General features: G+C 44.0%; 1 long non-coding RNA gene across 2 annotated transcripts in view; it reads left to right on the top strand.

Annotated features, from left to right (window-relative positions):
• Positions 1-1,210: 1,210 nt before the first annotated feature.
• Positions 1,211-19,302, top strand: part of LOC116438387 — a 49,745-nt gene continuing 31,653 nt past the window's right edge. The window contains exons 1-3 of one of the 2 annotated variants that reach the window (XR_004237709.1): positions 6,953-7,400; positions 7,993-8,096; positions 11,555-11,637. This is a non-coding gene — a long non-coding RNA (uncharacterized LOC116438387). Of the gene's footprint in view, positions 1,363-6,952; positions 7,401-7,992; positions 8,097-11,554; positions 11,638-19,302 lie in introns of those variants that run through there. The other variant, XR_004237708.1, reaches the window with a different exon arrangement.

Here is a 19,302-nt window from a genome sequence, read left to right as displayed (position 1 = left end):
CCCTGTGTTCAGCACAAATCCAAAACACAGGCCCACAGCAGCCACTGGGAAGGAAACTAATTCCACCCTGGCTGAAACCAGCACAACAAGTAGTCATCTCATTGCAGATGGCCCATTGGTGCTTCAAAAGCTGAAACTCAACCACCTCTTTTATCATCTGTAGCATGCAAGAATATTATGAAAGAGAAAAACTTTGAAAGAGAAAACTATGAAAGAGAAAAAGTACCAAAAAGGTGGAAGATGCCAATTTTGATGAGAAATACAGAAAGTGTCTCTTCCTAATGAAAAATCTGCAGCTTTTAAAAGAGAATAACTATAGGCATTTTATTATGACAAATGTATATTATATATGAGCTGCTGGTTTTTATGAATTATACAGTCTAGTGTTTGCAAACCATTCTAAGAATAATATGATTTAGCAAGTTGTAGGATTTTAGACAGACATAATTACTATTCTATTAGTGTTGGTGTACTTCTTCTTTTGCCTCACAAAAAGATGGAGAAAGAATTGGGGCAGGAATTGGATCAGGTCCACCAAGCTCTCATGCAGGCAAGTTATGTGTGGCTCAGAATTAAGATTCTGTTCAGGGGGAAGCAGACAAGAGAACAAATTTCAGCTGATCCCAGTGGCCAGACAAGGTGGATCAAAGATGGAGGGATTGGACGGTACAACCAGAGATTCGATATACAGGATGGGGACTTTCAGACTGTCACCATGCATCAAGCGAAAGAAAAACATGGTTTTCCTTCCAGCCAGACCCTGGCACTCTCCCTGACTTAATTCCAGGTTCTCATGTACTCTGCCTTCAGTAGAGGCACAGGTTTAATTTTCTCCCCACAATCCCTGCAGGCTGCTTGTTTCCCTAGTCTCCCCTCAGCTGACCAGGGCTGTGCTGCCAGGGCTCAGTTGCCTGTTTCCTCATCTGGCTCCTTTTTAACCTTGGGAAAGTCACAAGGGAAAGTGATCCTGATCCTCAGGTTTAGGAGGCTAATTCTCACTCTCTCTGTTTCTTTACATGTCCTGAAGTCTGTCAGCCTTGTCAATACAGACCAGCTTGGTCTCATGCCAAAGCCAGGAACACTAGGTGCCTTGTAATGAGCCTCACACATGTCAAGTGGATGGGTGGAGGATCAAAGTGAAGTGCTGATGTCAGGGGCGTTTTATGTCTGGCTCAAAGGCTTCAGCACTCAACTCTGGGATGGTCACAAGCTAAAACACTAACCCACACATTATTTATTCTGCAATTTCTCAGAACACCACTTTGAGTGAGAAAATCCCTTTAGTACTTCAAAAGGGAGAAAATAAATGTTAAAGAAGATGTCCTCAGGATTCTCATTGGTGAGACAGATTCTTAAAAGAAGGTAACTAGAATTCAATTATGTTTTAATGGTGGCTGTTTGTCTGGCGAAGATAATGTTGATGCTGTCTATATGAAGTCTTAAGACATGAGGGAGACTGAGTTGGTTCTTAGGCTGAATTAGAATGCAGACATCTAGGAAAGCAGAAAGAAAGCACTCTAACTGTTTACATTTCTATTAATGGTGGAAATGGTGTCAGGGTTGTCTGTTCTTCCAGATATTCTGGAGGTTGCCCAAGGCACATCACTTCCAAACAGAGCTTATTAACTATTTACCACTCACAGCTAAACTTGGCTTGATCCTGTGGTCAAATTTTTACAATAATCTTCTGTTTGTATTCATAAAAACCTTTTATCTGGGATATATATGGTACTTCACAGTCTTTGGATATTTTAACATGTTGCTGCTAAAGATGTTGCTTGGTCTCAGTGTTCTCCATAGTCCAAACTGTGTTTGGGGACTGTGATTCCAGAGGGCTGCCTTCTTGTGTTGGTGCTTTTTTATGTCCTGCATAGACTTTGACTTGAATTGATACTGTACAAGAGTACTGGAAAGTTTTACACTCAGATATAAACATGTTGCAGCCCTTTCAGTTACTTTCTTCAATGATTCAATTATAATTTACCTTGAAATGCACATTTAGTGACTTGACCCAAAGGAACAGCTCTTTTCCTTCCAGGAAAATGGTTGCTAGGAAATACAACATACGGAATCAATTTGTATTAGTTGGCATAGTTACTAAGAAGAAATTGTGAGGTTTATTTTACACCATGGCCACTCTGCACTAAACAGCTTTAACAGGCACTCTTAACGGTTACCCCACATATAAGGCTGATGAATACAAAACTGTATTTAGGCATAGTTTTTTACACTTCGTGGGAGTTTCACTATGCCTGCCGTTTTTATGTACTTCTTGTGAGGGAAGGACTTACCTGGCCTTAAAGCAGCTCTCTGCAAATGTTGGAGTGCTGTGAAATGCAGAACAAGATGAAAAACCTCCTGTGGGCAAACACTAGGACAGTCAGAGTGTCCCGTGCAATTTTAGCTACTGGTCTGTCTGTAATTGGGACCAAAACACAGACATTACTTACTCACTCAGCAGTGATGCTGGCAGCTCTCTCCTGTCTTCCTCCCTAGAGACAAATTTGCAGTTATTGAATTTTCTCTTGGGTTTCACAAGATCCTGCTCATATATGCATAAAACAAAACAAGCCTTACCTCACAGGTAATTCAGTGTTAACACTGAATGAGCTACAGTCAGTGGACATACCATGGGCATCTTTCTTTGCACAGCTACTCCTCCTTTTACACAGCAGTAATCTCCATCACATGCATGTGCAGCTATTTAGGGTTTAATTTATATACAAGTTTAGAGGTACATCATTGAGTCTCTGCTGCATAGAAACATCTAGACAACAAACTGTTAAACTTACTGGTGTTTTTCTCATTTTATTCTACCTGTGCCTCACTTATCCTGCTGGTTGAGAAGTATGCCACTGGGCATTGTCATGGTTTGAATGGTTCAACCCACTACAGCATACAGTAATAAAGCAGGAATATTTAGACTTTTTAAGAAGACTGTAATCTTCTGATTTTGTTTTGTTTTGTTTTGCTTTGCTTTGTTTTGTTATTTATTCATATGGACAATGCACAGATTTTGTTTTGGCCTGTCTAAACTCCGTAAGAAAGCTAGAAGTAGAGGTTTTATAATGTAATTATTGTATCTCTAGAAATACCCTACCTGAGCAAACTCCACACTTCAGGGTTCTCCTTACTTATTGACTCTAGACTTCGAACTGCAAGAAATGCCAAGATCTGCCTCAACACCGTCAAAAAGAGGAAGCACAAAAAAGTCCATAAATATACAAGAACTTCATATTTCAATTATGAGAATCAATTACAGGTGATCAAGTGATTCTCAAGGAAGGTATTATTCATGTAGTTGTGATGCTATGCATAAGGCCTAAGATTTTCACAGCCTTGTGGGATATTATGTCTCGTGTCCTGAATCCTGAAGATAGGCATCTGTTGTGTCACCTCCTACAGTCCCCAGCCAGGCTCCAAGGCTGCGCAAACACCCACAAGTACTTGCCTCAAAAACTTTATAATGTAAACTCCATAGTACTGTTCATGGATATAAATGTAGACATTGGCATGTATTAAGCTGAGGTTTGATATTTTATGCAGGATAGTTTTGCTTCTTGTTATAGGAAGTCTTTTTCTTTTCTCCTCATCTTTGCATATTTCATGGAGAGCAGATGCTCTGGGCTTGCGTGCACACTGCTTCTTTCTAACTGGCCTGATCCCAAGCACTCTTGATTTTTATGAAACCACATCCTTCTCAGTCTCTCCATTATGAGAGCGCTCTTGTCACTTCTTCCCTGTTCAGCACTGGTTAGCCTGCTGCACTTAGCTCCTGCCCCCACCTGTGGAAAGGCTGCCTCTTCATGGTCTCCTCTAAATCTTGCCCAGGGAATTGTCTCAGGAGCAGAACTGATGAGGCGGCAAGTGAAAGGGGATAGGAACCCCTGTGAGGATCTTCCCACAAACCTCTTTCCCAGGATAAAAAAAAGAGCATGGATAAAAGTAAATGATGTAATAGCTTTTTCTGCCACAGAGCAGAAGGTATAACTAAACCTTGGGGACATAGAGGTAATGCTGAAAATACTACTGCCTTAGTGGATTTTTAAGACATCTTGATAAAAATTAGTGGCTAAAAGACAAATGTTGCAGAGTGGAAATGTCAGTGATATGGGGCAATCAAAGCATAAAGAGAGTAGGTAAGGCACAAACTTGCACTTGAATTAAGCAGGTGTTTTGGTCGAATTGATTTCTGCTGTAATTCCATATAAAACACCAGCCCGCCCGCTGCTGAATTTGTAGGGTATTTCAGATCACAACATATATGAAAACAAAGAGACATATTAATGGTTATTACTGATATGCTAGCATACACGTGAGAGATGTTTTTTTAGAGATTTTATTAATATTTAATTTGTGAACTAACAAATAAGCCAAAGATATATAACACGAAGCACGGAAAAAAATGTTTGTTGTTTCTATTGTAGTTGTGGTAGATGTGGCACCAATAGCTTTTACTGTAAATATCATTAATTGTGTCTCTATTATAATATCTAATACCAGTTAATAATCTGGTCACTTTAATTAATGTCTTACCCATAGCCTAAATGGATTAATATACTATATCACTTTTATACATTTACACACAAGTTTTATATAGACACATATATGTATATGTGCATATATGTGTGATAGGCACATATGTATGATTTTTTTTTTTCTTTTTCTCCTAGGGAACTGATGAAATGATCATACAAATAGTTTCTTAGTTTAATTCTTTTCCAGCAGTTTAAATAGAAGGAAAAGAAGAAATAGTGATGGAAAGAAAAAAAAGGGGGTCTGTTTTACATTTCATTTGATTGCTGGGAAATAACAAGTGAAATTTCTGTAGCTAATTAATTTTGTTACAGATGTTTCTAGTTCATACAGCCACATTCTGAGCAGGGGCAATTGCCCTAGTGCCATTGACTTCCCAGTTCCTAGTCCTCAATGAGTCTAATAAATGACTCCAATTTAAATGTGATTAGGAGTGATTCCTGCAGTGATACATTCTAAGAATCAAGGAACACATGAAAGATTTCTTAGACTTCTGCAATAATAATGAAGAAAACATTCACCTCATTGTTTGGTAAGCTGGGATCCTTGTCTTGCTTGTGGAAAGAATCTGTGTGGCATTTCTAGGGGTCAATAAAATTCTTTATTTAAATGGGATGATAAGGGATGTAACAGAATGGATACAAGAGCTATCAGTCTTTGAAGCACAGAATGTCATTTGCATTCATCTTGGTAACCTATTGACAGGCAGCATGGCTCTATGTGCAATTTACACATGTCAATCACAAATTTTGCAGTACTTTAATGTGAGAATATTTGATCCATAAGTACCCACGACCCGTGAATTTCTAATAGTATCTGGAAATAAATGTAAATGTTATGAGCATGCTCTGTCTCTATTCATGTATGGATCCCACATCTAAGATTTTAACAAAGAGTTAATGAAAGGACACAAATATATCCACCTAGCAGAGGAAGGCACGGACTAGACTTAAAGTCCACTGGATACATATAATGGATTTGTAGCTAGTGAGTACTTCTAATACCATCAGTTAGAACTGGTTGTGTCATTCGCTTACACAGTAATGGAAGTAAGAATTGTGGCTTTTTGATCTGCCATAGAGAAAAACCTTCTCATAGTGGATTATACCAAGCTAATGATAACTAACTATATCAAACTAACAATTAGGCAAGACAATCCCAAGCTTGTGCTGCAAGTGTCCTTAGGAAACCAGTTGTGATCTGGGACCCACTGAGAACTGGTTTCCTTCTGGATCTGCACAGTTGCGCAGCAACGTGTCTGGCAGGTGAGCTGTAGTTTAAACACAGTGATTTACTGGATATCCATCTTAGGCCCTGCTAGAAATGACCAGTGACTCCTTATTAGCTTAAATGGATCATAAAATGGGCTTGTGTTCAGGTTCTGGATTGTTAATTGCTGAGGAATTCTATCCTGGCACTCATTTGACACAAGAGTGTGATGATCTTGTGTGCAGATATACCGCTGGCCTAGCTACAGTCAACAACTGTTTTTTCTGAAAGGGCCAGCTCAGGGAAGGATATAAGAAGCAGAATTTTCTAATCTCAGACTAGTACAAATACTGAAGGTATGCAGAGGATTGTTTCTTTAAAAGTAAAAATGTATTTTGTTCATTCTTGATACTAGCAAGGCTGAAGATAATCTCAACTCATTCACCACAAGACTTAAGCAAAATTTCTTAAGAAAGGACTATTCTACTGAAAATGTATGTCTTTTTAGTACTTTTACTCTGCAATCATCACACACCAGATTACCCGAGAGAACTATATGGGTGCTGAGGCAGTAGGTGTGATGCTTCCTGTGCTCTTGTCCCTTTCCTGATCTCTGCCCTTCATCACAGTTGTATTTCATAACGAGATGCTGCGCGTTCCTCCAAAACCATGAAGGAGAAAATGCAGCCTTGGATAAAGGCTCCACTTGGTAGTAAGCATGATGTGGCAAGTCTGGTCACCGAAAGGGAGGCAGAAGAAAATAGTGTTCACTACACCTCCTAAAATAGAGGCTGTCGCGTTATCCCTCGGTTCCTCTCTTTTGTTCACCGCGCGGGGCCTCCTGGAAGGGCCTTCTCTAAAGAGCCAGCGTGACTTCAAGAGCCCTGCCACCGCCCGATCACTTTCCAGTTTAGGGCCGGGCTGGGGGCGACAGCAGAAGCGCCCATCACCCGCCGGCGTGCCGCCCATGAGGAGCCGGAGGGGCGCTCAGCCTGCGCGGCCGCGGTGCGGTGGCGCTCGGCTGCGCTCGGTGGCGGCCCACCAGGTGGCAGCAGGACCCCACGGGACGGGATGGGCCGGGCCGAGCCGGGCCGGGCCGCGGGCTCTGCCCCCGGCCGCCGCGGGGCCGCGCTGCTGCTCCGCCGCTGCCCGAGCCCGCCCAGCCACGGCGCTCCCCCCGCAGGGCAGCGCGGCCGCCGCGGCACGGTCTGACCTCGGGGGGCTCCGCGGCGGGGGCCGCCGGCCCGGAGCTGCGTGGGGAAGCCGGGCTCAGGAGCGCGGTGGAGGCCGATGCGCTCGGTAGTTTGGTGCAATTAGCAGTATAACCCGCGCCAGCGCAATCCGCGGTAAAGACAAAGCTGTATGCAAATCGCCCTCCCCTTCCCCATCCCCCGCTCCCGGGGTCTGAAGCCGTTCCCCAGACTGTTTTTAATGATACGGTACGCGGAATAACTTGAAATTAATTACAAGGTTCTTGTCTAAAAGGCAGGGGGGAGGCGGTGTCATCCGGTGGGTTCGGCACTCGGAGCTTTGGCCACCTGCGCGTGGCAGCGGTGGCCGGGCTGTGGAGGCTCCCACGGCCCCGCATTTCGGGCAGCCCTGGGGCCGGAGAGTCCGGCTGCCGCCGCGGACAGCGGCCGCGGAGCCCGGCGGAGGTACGGCCCGGGGCGGGCGAGGCGAAGCGAGGGGCGCGGGGACGGAGGGCAAGAGGATGGAGGGTTGCGGGCCGGCGGGGGCGGTCTCTGCCTGTTTCCAGGTGGAGAGGTGCTTTTTGGGGTGGAGTGCGTACGTGTGTGTGTGTGTCCGCCTGTGTCTGTGGGAGGCTTGTAGGTGTTCTGGCTGGGGCTCCGAATTTTCTTCAGCAGACTCTTACTTTTTCTGAAGAGCTACATGGTTTCTTCCCCTAGAAGCTGTCTTGTTGCTTTCTGGCATATACTTATCTAACTCCCACCCCTGAGGATAAATGTTTCAAAATTCTGAATGACTACAAAAAGCGCTGTGCTGTGCGGAGGACAGGAGGATGTGAAGGCTAGTGAAATTCTTAAAAATACAGTAACTGACATGAATGTTAGTTTCTGTAAATGTATATATAATATACATATATAATACCGAGTTCTGTGTAATCTAGTAACAGGAAAAATAATAAGCGGTCTTTTTGACAGGACTTTTATCTGCATCTCTCTCTCCTTCTCTCTCTCTCACATCTTTCTGTTTGTCTCCTCTATATTCTGCTTTTATTACAAGAAGTTTGTTAATACGACATGTCAACGTTGCTGGCTTCAGACTGCAGCACTTTTTTACAAAACCAGACTGAAAAAATTACCCCAAACCTCCACTTAATGGCACAACTGGTATGTATAAATAAAATCTTCATTTTTTAAAGTGACGTGGATGTGGTTTACTCTATAGCCTCAGTAATTTAAACAGCACCTATCTGCTGCAGATAGAGTTGCTATGCATCTCTCTACTAGTGAGTTTGAAAATTCGAACCCGGCTTTGATTTATTTCCTCTCTATCAGTGATAAATGCGCCATAATTAGCTAATCTCAAAGCCATTATTTACAACTGGGGCAGACAAAGGGAAAAACTGATGATCCAGCACTTAACTCGGTTTGAAATTATGAAACTGAAAAAAATGTTTAGGTCTCGTCTCGGAACCGGACAGCCTGTCCGATAACAACAACAACAACAATAACAGTAACAACGGCGACAAATTCATCCATTAATTATAGCTGATACTTTTTTCGGCCGAGAATGTACTTGCACCATCTCTGAGATTCAAAAAACTAAGCATCTGCTGTCAATCTTCTCTCTCCCCCTTTGTTGCTGTGTTAAGGAGAGGACCTAAATCTGCACTGCCCAAATGCGCGGGCGGCGGGCACGGGCACAGAGGAGGAAGCCCACGGCTACACGCGCAGGGAGTGCTCGCCATTCCCGCCCCGCCAGCCCCGCCCGAGCCGGGTGCGGGGTGGCCCCGAGTGCGGCGGGGCTGGTGGCGAGTGCGAACAGTGGCCGGCGGGCAGCGGAGCCCCCCGCAGCAGCGGCCGCGCGCGGGGGCCGAGGTCGCCGTGCGCCGGCCGGGGCTGCCCGCCGATGTCCACCGATTTCCTCAGCGTTTTGCGTTAAATCCTGAGACTTTTCCCTTTCTCTTCCTTTTTGACTGTGGGAATACGGCTTTCTAGTAATATCCCAATCCCCCGGTCCCGCCACCCGGGGAGGATAGGCAAGCTTCGTTTGATCTGGAAATGAGAGGGAAGACGGGAAATAGAACATCTATGAAAATAACAAGGAGGGAATTAAGAAATTCGATTAGGAAATTTAAATTAAAAAAAAAAAAAGAAGAAGAAGAAGAAGAAATTAGAAGACAAGGAAAACAAAAAAAACCCGAGGGGCGTTGGGGTAGGGGCAGAGCAACGGTGCCTGGTGTTAGCACGCGCTGATTGTCCAAGAGAAGAGGTGCAAATGTTCTTTGTTCCGAGATGCCTTGTCAGGGGCGCACACAAGTCATCCTTATAGTGAAAAAATATTAGCACTTTGAGAAAGAATAAATGAAAAGGAAGAAAAAGAAGGGAAAACAGAATCTATCAAACCCTCCCCACCCTGTTTATCATTCCTGGGGCAAAAAAACCCCAAAAACAAAACCAAAAAACAAACCAACACAAACCAACATAATCTGCAACCTTTCCAGTTGCAACTCGCTCTCCCCCTCGCTCTCTACTCTTCTCTCCCTCCCAAACAAACAATGAATTACAGATGATCGCCCCGTGCCCACTGTAATGCGGCGACATGGAACAAACCGGGAGGGACCGGGCAGGGGAGGGAAGTGAAGGGCTGCAGGGATGGGCACCCAGGGCAGTGCGGGACTAGCCCCCTTCGACAGGGCCAAAATCTCCTCCTTGCTCTTCTTCTTCGTCTTCCTTCTCTTGTCTAATGAAGGATTGATTGAGACATATGCGTAATGCCTGATGCTACTTAGCCCTTGAAAAAAACAATCCAGGCTCTGAACTCCAAAGAATTTTGCATAGGATTTTGGTTCTGAGAAATGCCCCTGTTTGTCCTAAATCCAGCCACAAAGGAGGGGGTTGGGTGAGGGGACATCTGTTTAATTTGAAGCAATAAATATGCCGGATCTGTGGCTGTTTGGGGGTTTCCATTTTTAAAGATGATTAATCCCACCTCCACCCCCCTTTCCAATTCGACTGTAAAGAAATGGATTAGGAATGGTATCAAGAAGGATTATTCATTTATATCAGGCAGATGGAGCTGTACAGTAGGGTTTCAAAGAAACAAAGAAAATGGTTTCTAAATGGTTGTTTGGCATGAATTATTTGGTGGATTTGCAAACAAGCAAGGCGAAGCACTGTACAGCAAGATGTAGAGGAAACCCATCTGGCACCTTTCCCATTCCTGTCTGGGGCTGGAGGGGTTTCCAGACAGGTAGTGGAGGAGTCGCTGAGCAGACCTGGCCCGAAGGGAGCGGGCCGGCGAGCATGAGGCTGCTCTTCCCTCCGGCAGCCAAGAGCCTCCCGCCTGCGCGAGCTGCCCGGGGCTTTTGCTGGCCTGGGGATTGCTGGCGACTGCACCTGCGGGGCGCGCCGCAGACCCGACTCCGCACAGCCGGACCCCTGTAGGCTCTGGGGCACCGCGGGACAGGAACACGGTGGGGTCCTGCCTGCCCTCCCCGCTTCCCCACCCACCTCTCCTCCTCCCCACCTGGCCCTCTCGGCTCAGCCGCTCGCAAAGCTCAGGGCTGAGGCAGGAGTTGGGGGGAAAGGGAGGAGGACAAACAATAAAGAAGCGACAAACTTTTGGAAGTGTTTTCATCGCGATCCGCCCCCCGCGCATTTCTGTTTCTCCCGGAATTTTTCAGTCAGCCCCGCGCTGAAATCTCCGGCCATTTCAAACAGTTACAAATATGATTGACACGGATGTTAATAGTTTGTTTTTGTGCAAAGCGGATCTGCAAATTTCCAACACAAACACACTGTGTAGATCAGATGTTAGGTATAAAAATGGTTTATTGATTGAAATAATAGAAGCATTATTTTGATTTGTCCTGACATGCTGACTGATTTATAGATTCCTGCCCCATTGATTTCTTCTTGTCCGGGCAGAGGGAAATGATCAAATCTCATGAAAATGCCCTGTTCTGCTAATTAAGGACCTGAGGTGCATATTTTCTTTCTTTCTTTCTTTTTCTTTCTCTTTCTTTCTTTCTCTCTTTCTCTCGTTCTCTCTTTCTCTCTTTCTTTCTTCTCGTTTCTTTCCCTCTCTCTCTATCTCTCTATTTTTCTTTCTTTCTGCTGGGATATACCAGATTTATTCTCTATTCCATGGACTTGGTGTGCGTATGTGTATATTTTTTATCTTTTATACATCTGTTTTCACTTTGCACTTTCAATGAGCTGTAGCAGACAATAGTGAGAGAAACATCTGAAAATGCAAGGAGACAGAGTTGCATATGTGTTTCATTTCTGCGGGCTAGTCGGAGAAAACAACAAAAGGACAGCTGGAGGGGGGGGAGTGTGGAATAAAACACACAGTTACAAAGGGGATTGTGACCCTGTAAGAGGGAAAGGCGAGTACAACGAAAAAGGACTGCAAAAAGTAAGGAAGAACTGTAGAACTGAAGCAGGAAAAAGTGTCAAGGAACACTAATCCAGAACAAGAATAAGAAGTTAAAAGCCCGTTTGGCTGGATGTTCCCTAGCCTTTTTTAAAAGAAGAGTTAGAGGAAAGACATGTTGGTCCGGATAAACAAAGTGGGAAGATGCACCTGCTGAATGTATGTATCTGATCTTTCTACACAGATGCGTGTGTGTTTATCCATCTATAAACTTATATAGGGAGATCTAGAGCATCCCAACAGTAATTGCAATCCTGCATCGAAGAGGTAAGTCTCACAATTCTGTCTTTTACGAACGTGGAATCAAAACCTCTGAGTAGCCAGCAATAGTGACATCCCAGGCAGTAATAGTTTGGCAGGACTTTCTGTGTGTTTGCTTGCTTTTGTTACTTTTTTTTTTTTTTTTTTTTTTTTTTTTTGGGTTGTGGAGGAAACAGGGTTCAGTGGGAGACAACCATATGGGGAGGGAGGGCAATCCCATTGTCTGTTCGCCAGAAGATCTCGTTTTGCCCTGGAAAAGACGATCAAACGGAGCCAGGGTCCACTCAGGAAAGTAAAAGGGATGGCGGGGGTGGGGAGAGGAGGGGTGTCGGGGGGAGGGAATAAGAGTGGGTGCATGTGGATTTAATACCAGTGAAAGTATTACAGGGGGATCAGATTTAGCGAGCGAGCGAGAGGGAGCTTTTGAACATCTGTCTAATGCAGCTAATAGAAGTGACATTAGTGATATTGGAGAGAGAGAGACACCAGCGCCGATCGGTCTGGGATTACGGGAGCCTACCCAATCCGATTAGCCGCTGCCCCTCTCCTGCCAGCGGCGGAGGCCGAGCCCGGGCCGCCGCCGCCACGGGAGCGGCCCCCTGCGCGCCCCTCCGCGCCCCTCCGCGCCCCTGCGCGCCCATCCGCGCCCCTCCGCGCCCCTGCGCGCCCCTCCGCTCCGCTGCGAGCCCCGCACAGCCCCAGTGCCCGGCGCTGCTCTCCCTCTTAGCGCTGCCCCCGGCACCGGTTCTGTCCCTTCGCAGAATGACTCCTGTGGGGCAGAGCCGCAGCTCGGCGGTGCCGATCAAGCCTCTCGGGTTTAAAATTCATCGATACACCGCGATGAAATTCCACCCCGCTCCCGAGGAAACCTTTATTCTCCGGCTAATTGTAATTTACAGTTACGCTTTACACCTCATCACGTAGGAGGTTAGGAAACAAGATTCTTCCATATAATTATTGTCCTCCTTAATCCTATTCCACCGCATATCACCTCGCACCGCAAAGTCCTATTGTTCCCTCCTACCCATTGTAGGTAGTAATTTAAACGAGTATATATAGAAAAAATTCCAGTCTGCATAATTTTAAACATCACACCCACGCCTCTGTGCCCGAAGCAAAACGCATCAATGAAGGTAGAAGGGCGGCGTGCTGCGCCGGGCCGGGTTATACAGCACCGGGTTCCCCTCGCCGGCCGAGCGGGCGGTTACCGGCGCCGCCGGGCCAGGATGCCCTCTGCTTTTGGATGGGTTAAGAGGTATTTTCCTTCTAGTTTTCTTATCGAGTCGACTAATTTCAAAGCTCTCCTTGATTAATGGCAGGCAAGTTACGCAGAAACATACAGTTATGAACTCCTTCCACCTAAGCAAATGTCTCCTGCCCACACGCACCGCATGCTTTACAATCCTTGCTTAACTGTGACTATAGCCTTAAAGCGCATCTCTCTAGTTCTCCAGTGCAGGGAAAATGCCTGCAGTTTGTACCTCCAGGCATTACAACATGCCTCAGCCCAGCTGAAAACAACACTGCAGCTGGAGTTCGGCCGGCCGCAGAGGAGTGTCACTGCCGGCAGCTCTGCCAGGGACGCTGCCAGGGGCTACCGTGGGGCTCTCGAGTACTATCAGATTCAGCCTTGTGCCTGACTCTTCACAAGCTGTTTTACCACCCGGTAGGAGCTACCCGAAGCATGATTCAAAGGCTGACTAGCATCCAGCTCATTAATTACAGAAAATTGATGCCCTGCTTAAAATTCACAGCAGTGAATTTGTAACGTTCACATTTCTATGCGACAGTCATCTTGCAGTGAGATAACATCTAACAGCTCCTGAGTTTCCCCCTTGTAAAATTGTGGGAATAGCATGGCAAAGGCCAAAAAGTCTCTCTGTTGCTCATTCACACACAGTGCGCACACCAGAGTATGTGCAGCAGTTCCATGATTTGTAGCACATCAGTATAATATCCACCACTGAGAAAGTACACTGGTGAGGGGTTTTTTGTTTGATTGGTTGGGAGATTCTTGAATGGACATTAAAACCTTTCTTGTTATAAACCTTTCTTGTCCAAGTGAGCAAATTTTACTAATCTTTCATATCTACATATCAGGCACCAAAGCTGTTTTAAATTAAAAAATCCCAATTTTTAATGGTAACAATCTAGTCTGCATAAGCTTCTTAATTAGATATAGTTAAGGCAAAGAGCCGATGTTAGAATTAGGAGATATCACAATTGAAGAAGGTGTGTAATTAGGACCGTATAAAGTCATGGCTTGCCACCCATTCATCTCTGAACCTTTTCCATTTAAACAAGAAAACAAGCAGTTTATGAGAAATATTCCCCAGTTCCTAATAATCCTTATTTTCCACAATGTTCAGCAACTATTTTCAGAACCAAAGTTCATAAACTTAACCTGGGAATCCAAATAGTCTTAGAAGAACAAATTCCATCCTGCCCTCAGGCCCTATATTCCTTTTGTTCTCGTATTTCTGTTTATTGAATAGTTGTGTTTCTTTCAAGTGATACACTCTTGAGTTACTGTTTTCTTACTAACTCTCTGATGTTCTTAAAAAACCAAATAGCTTGCATCATCCAGGTCATTCTTTGTTCTGAAACAGAGGGTTTTACACTAGGTGGATGCTAGATATATTCAGAGGGTGGCCAGTAGGAGACAGCGACAGTTTGGGGATCGTAGCGTCTCTGTACTATGTGCACGTGCAGCTCAAAACACTAGAGAATTTTGGCACAAATTTGTGCTTCTGTAGTGAGGATGATGATCAATATCTTGGATCCTGTTTTCTGGATCCCCAGACTTCATATGAATTATGTTTATAGATTAATATGTGGTGCCCTAAATAGATTTCCTCCATTTTACTGTTTCTTAATTTTTCATTGGAGTTTTTTAACCATATATATTTCTAAATTTTAATGCATACTTAAAGTAAAAGATTGAAATTAAATAATTATGTAACAGATTCAGTTTATAGAAGGAGAATGGTGAAAACATATATATCTACTATTTAATACAATGTTGGATTTTACCCTGCAGTGGGCAGCATGCATTTCTTTTTTTCTAGTACTTTCCATTATTTTTAGTAGGTTTTATTTATATACTGCAGTCTTTGAAAATATATCTAAGACATTCCATATGAGCATGCAGTGGATTCCAAAATGCACCCACTCTGATGTGGAATAATACCTATTTTAAAGCGCTTTTATGTCATCAGTGAAGTGCTCAAATTCCTCCTTACATCTCTGACACTTCAGAATGGCACATGCCTTGTACTGGGAACTCTGGGGGTGAGAAAATGAATATGATATTGAATATCAAAATATCAAGAGCAGAAACCACTACTCTATAAGGGTAATTTTAAGTTACCAATGCAGAGAATATCTAGATGCAATTGTCTGCAGATGGGACCAAGCCAGACTAGAGGTTCCTCTATTTAGATGAAAATTCTCATCATGAAAGAAGAGGTCTTTTTGCTCTATTAGCTGAAGACCAGCACCATACAGGACACAAATTCCAGAGTAGTCATGGACAAGAGGAGTGGCTTTTAGAGAATAATTAATTGGCAGACTGTCTTTTGGATATTATTACAGCTGTTCCTGCTGATTATGTCAGAGGCCAAACCCTGGTAGGCCATACACTATTCAAACCTGGAACCAGAATGCTAGTCCCTGCTTGGTTTTTCTTTTGTAAGCTGGAAAGCCTACCTCCTGTTTTGGTTTGTTTACTTGTGATTCTCATACTAAGAACACCACCGTACCTGAACTTTAAGTCCAGTTGTATTAGCTAAAACTTCACAGTTTAGATAAAATGTCTGAGGTAAAGCTTAGGAAAAAACGTAGAGAAATTTAAGAGAAAAGACAGAGAAAAAGTATGTCTTAGAGGAAAAAAGGGTATGATGAAAAATATGGATTAGAAAGAAGGAAGGGAAACTTGACATATTTTTCTTTTACCAAGCAATATTTTTGAGTAGTTCTTTGGAAGAGGCAATTCTTTGTCACACCATTCCCTCTTGTCCCTTAAATATTTATGTATTTCCCATGTTACTGTGGCCAACTATACCAAGGAACAAAGGGACTGGGAGACGTAAGAAAGTCTCAACACACAGAAGGAAGAGTACACATTCAAGAAGAAGTGAGGTGGTCCATGTTCTTACCTCTTCAGGATCATCTTTCATGCACACACAGGCACACCATGTACGTCCTTTGAACTGCTTCTCAGCAAATATTGCTTAAGCAGCTGATTGTGCCAACATATCATGTTAGTAACTCTACTAGTGCTGAGAGGGAAGAGTGAAGGACCAAGATGGAGGGGTATTTTCAACATCTACATTTGATTGCCTATAAACCAACCAGGTAAACATTAACAGTGCTGTCTTTATACCCCACATGGTGTAATGTGTTGGTAATCATGACAGGAGTGTGTTAGAATGGGACTGACCAGCTGATGGGGATGGATTCTTAATGGTACTTTTCTGTGTCCTTTTTAAAATATGATTTGGAGACTTGGGAAGAATACAAAGCAGATGACAGTGGTAGTGTTTGGCATCGCTGTGGGCAAGGCACTCAGGCAGCTGATGCACCCTTACTCATATTGCTCTGCCAGAGAACCCCCTAACTTGGAAAGTAATTGAGTAAAGCTGCTTCTTGTTTACACTGGAGTGAATCAAATATACCTCAGTAAAAATCCATGCAGTTCTACTGGTGCAAGCCTTCTGTGTAAGTGATGTGAGAATCAAGCCCAATTTCATCAGCCATTGCAAAGGGATAATTTATGATTTGGGCTGTTCAGCTGCTGCCACAATGCTTGAGCCTGGGATCAGTGGTGTTTAGGAATTAGTGCATTTTATGCCACGCACAGAGGTGAGAAGAGGGCTGAATTGGGGTTTGTACTCCTGTTAGCATCAGGGAGTGGGTGGGCATGTCTCACAGATGCTTGCATGGTGCAAGTGGAGAACAGCTCTGAGCCTAGAGGAGTTGTCTGGGATGCTAGGCATGTTTCTCCATGTTTTATTAGGCAGGCCATGTGAAACACTATAAATGCCAAGATTTTTATTAAAAGGTGTATCAATGCTTTGTGATAGTCATATTAGCTGAAAATATGATCTTTCCTGTCTTGTCTGAACTCCTTTTATCTCCTTACTATTACCTGTCACCAGGGATAGTTCTGTCCCTTTCAGTTCTGTTTCCTGGATCCTGGCTTTACTGTTTGGAAATACTGTTTTGAAAGCTTGCAGGAGATTGTATCTTCATCAACTGAAAAGACAAATAAATACAGAGTGAGAAGCTTGCTTTGCCAAGCAATTAAACTCTTAATTTTTGCAGTGTAATTCTGGAAATAAGTCTGGGTTTTTGTGCACTGGCCTAAATGCAATTTTAATTTCACTGTGTGTCTAAATGGGGAAAGGTTGACTAGGGGATGTGACATCATACTTAGCAGTAGGACTCAGCCATTCATTTGGAACATCATGAGCTGTGCTAAAAGGAAGAACTTGTTTTTAAAAACAAATTGTGCTGAAGGTATTCCTGAGTTTTGGCAGGAGAATGAGGGGCACCCAAGGGAGATCATTGCAAGCTTCCCATGCCTCCCCTGGTGTGGAATTCACTCATCAGCAAATAGAAACCAAATCTCGATTGCGGCAGCACTGCATATAACTAACTGCTCGGTCACCCATTGCAAAAAATCATGTCCTATATTTTCATTTGGTTTCATTCCCACAAATTCTGACCCGCACAATTGACTGGAACTATCTGTTTCTAGCAAAAAAACCCAGGCATTTGGCAAAACAAAAAGTCCCATTTAATCAGGTGTATTTTTAATCTCACTACCTTTTTGTTCTCTAAAATTGTTCTCTGTTCAGCACTAGTGCTATTATTTTACTAAAGAAATAGCAGGGCTTTGTTATTTCCTGCAAATGTTTGTGTCTTGAATGCCTGTGTCTCAGATGTATTCAGGGGTTGACTTTGCCTGTTGTGCTTTCAAAATTCAGGAGATTAGCATTAAGCTTTGGCAATGATTTATGCTGTTGCCAAAGATCTTTGGACAAATGTGGAATTAAAAAATACTACTGATGCTAATAATTTTTGTGGGCCAAATTCAACTATGTCATAATTGACAGGACAAGTTGCATGCATTGTTGATCAGATAGAGAATGACGAGGCATATATACTTACAACAGGGTAACTTGTCTAAGGCTGGCCTTGAATCTGTAAAAACAGGGTAACTCAAACTGGCATGTACATATGTGGTGTGTGAGTGTGTGCATATTGGGGAAAGTAAAGCTTTATCCCACACTGTCTGTAGAAAAAAACCTTAATCTGGATTTATTTGTATTTCATTCCCAGAGTGACGTAAAAGAGTCTTAAGGCCAATCTGTACTGCACAAGGGAGTCAGGTGCAGAGATATGTGTGCTGAGAGCTAGAGAGCTCAGAAAGGGAGTCAGCCCTGTGGCAGCAGCAGTGGCACCATGCGGGGGGAGCCCCTTGGCTCCAGTACTGCAGAGCTTCACTGCTTGGCAGAGACACCCCTGGTTGTGAGGAGGGGTTCCAGTGTCACTCACACACCAGTGCTTCTACCACCTGCCTTCACACAGTCATCACTTGCTCCTTTTGCCATCAGTGCTCCATGGTTTTAACTCCTTGACCAGTTTCAGTTTTTTACTTCCAAGCTCTAATTATAGCCTTCAGATGCTCTTTGGCTTTTTTCTCTTCCTGGAAGAAAAAAACCGTCTTAACCCTCCTAACTAATTTGTGCTACAAGCCTGACCTATCACCTACTATCTACCTGTCCTGGGTTGCAGTGTATTCTATTACCATCCTCATGAGCTGTTGAAACCAGGAGGGGCAGTGTTTCCTTGCCTTCTCCCTCCTGACTACCTTCTGTTAATGAGCCTATCAACGCCTGGCCTCATGACTCATCATTCCATTGTGAGATGCTCCACCCAGAGGGAGGAACCAAGCATTCCATCCTGGATATAATCTGAGATTCCGTAGCACACACACCCTTTCCACTGGATTTCCAGAGGACAGGAGCCACCACTGGACCTTCTGAGAAAGAGCAGGCCCTTTCTATGGGATCACTGCTTCAACAGAACCACATCCATCACTTCAGGAGGACTGCAGCCCCCATTTTATTGGACTGCTACCGCCACCCTGACTAACAGGGTGTCAGGTTGTATCCTGACTATGTCAGTTTGAACCAGTGTTTTCTTTTCTTGTTTTTTTCATTTTCTTTAATTTCCCTATTAAATTGCTATTCTGACTTTGTGCCTCCCACTGGTTTGTTTCAAAGTAGTACACTACCCCAGACACCCCATGCTTCCAGGGTTTCCCCATTCCTACCTGTGCAGTCCTGGTATGGAGCATGGACAGGTCCCATTTTGTGACTCCAACCTTGACTTACAAAGCAGAAGCGGGACACGTTCACTGTCATCTCCTGATAACCTTCAGACTGGCTGAGACAATGAAATACTTATTTCTTTAATTAGAAACAACTTCTCTATTCACTGTAGAGCTTTCTCATTACTGACCTAGCAGTGATTAAGACAGACACCACATGACCCTTTGAACTGTGGGCAAACTGCAGAACATGTTAAGACCAACAGATGTGTTAAAACTCTTCCCTTCTGGTGAAATGAAAGGCAAATTAAGTGTCAAGTTACAAAATAGCT

This window comes from Corvus moneduloides, chromosome Z (genome assembly GCF_009650955.1).
Source record: "Corvus moneduloides isolate bCorMon1 chromosome Z, bCorMon1.pri, whole genome shotgun sequence".
Classification (NCBI taxonomy): Eukaryota; Metazoa; Chordata; class Aves; order Passeriformes; family Corvidae; genus Corvus; species Corvus moneduloides.
The sequence above is the reverse complement of the archived record's forward strand: the minus strand, read 5'-3'. Positions and strand labels throughout refer to the sequence as shown.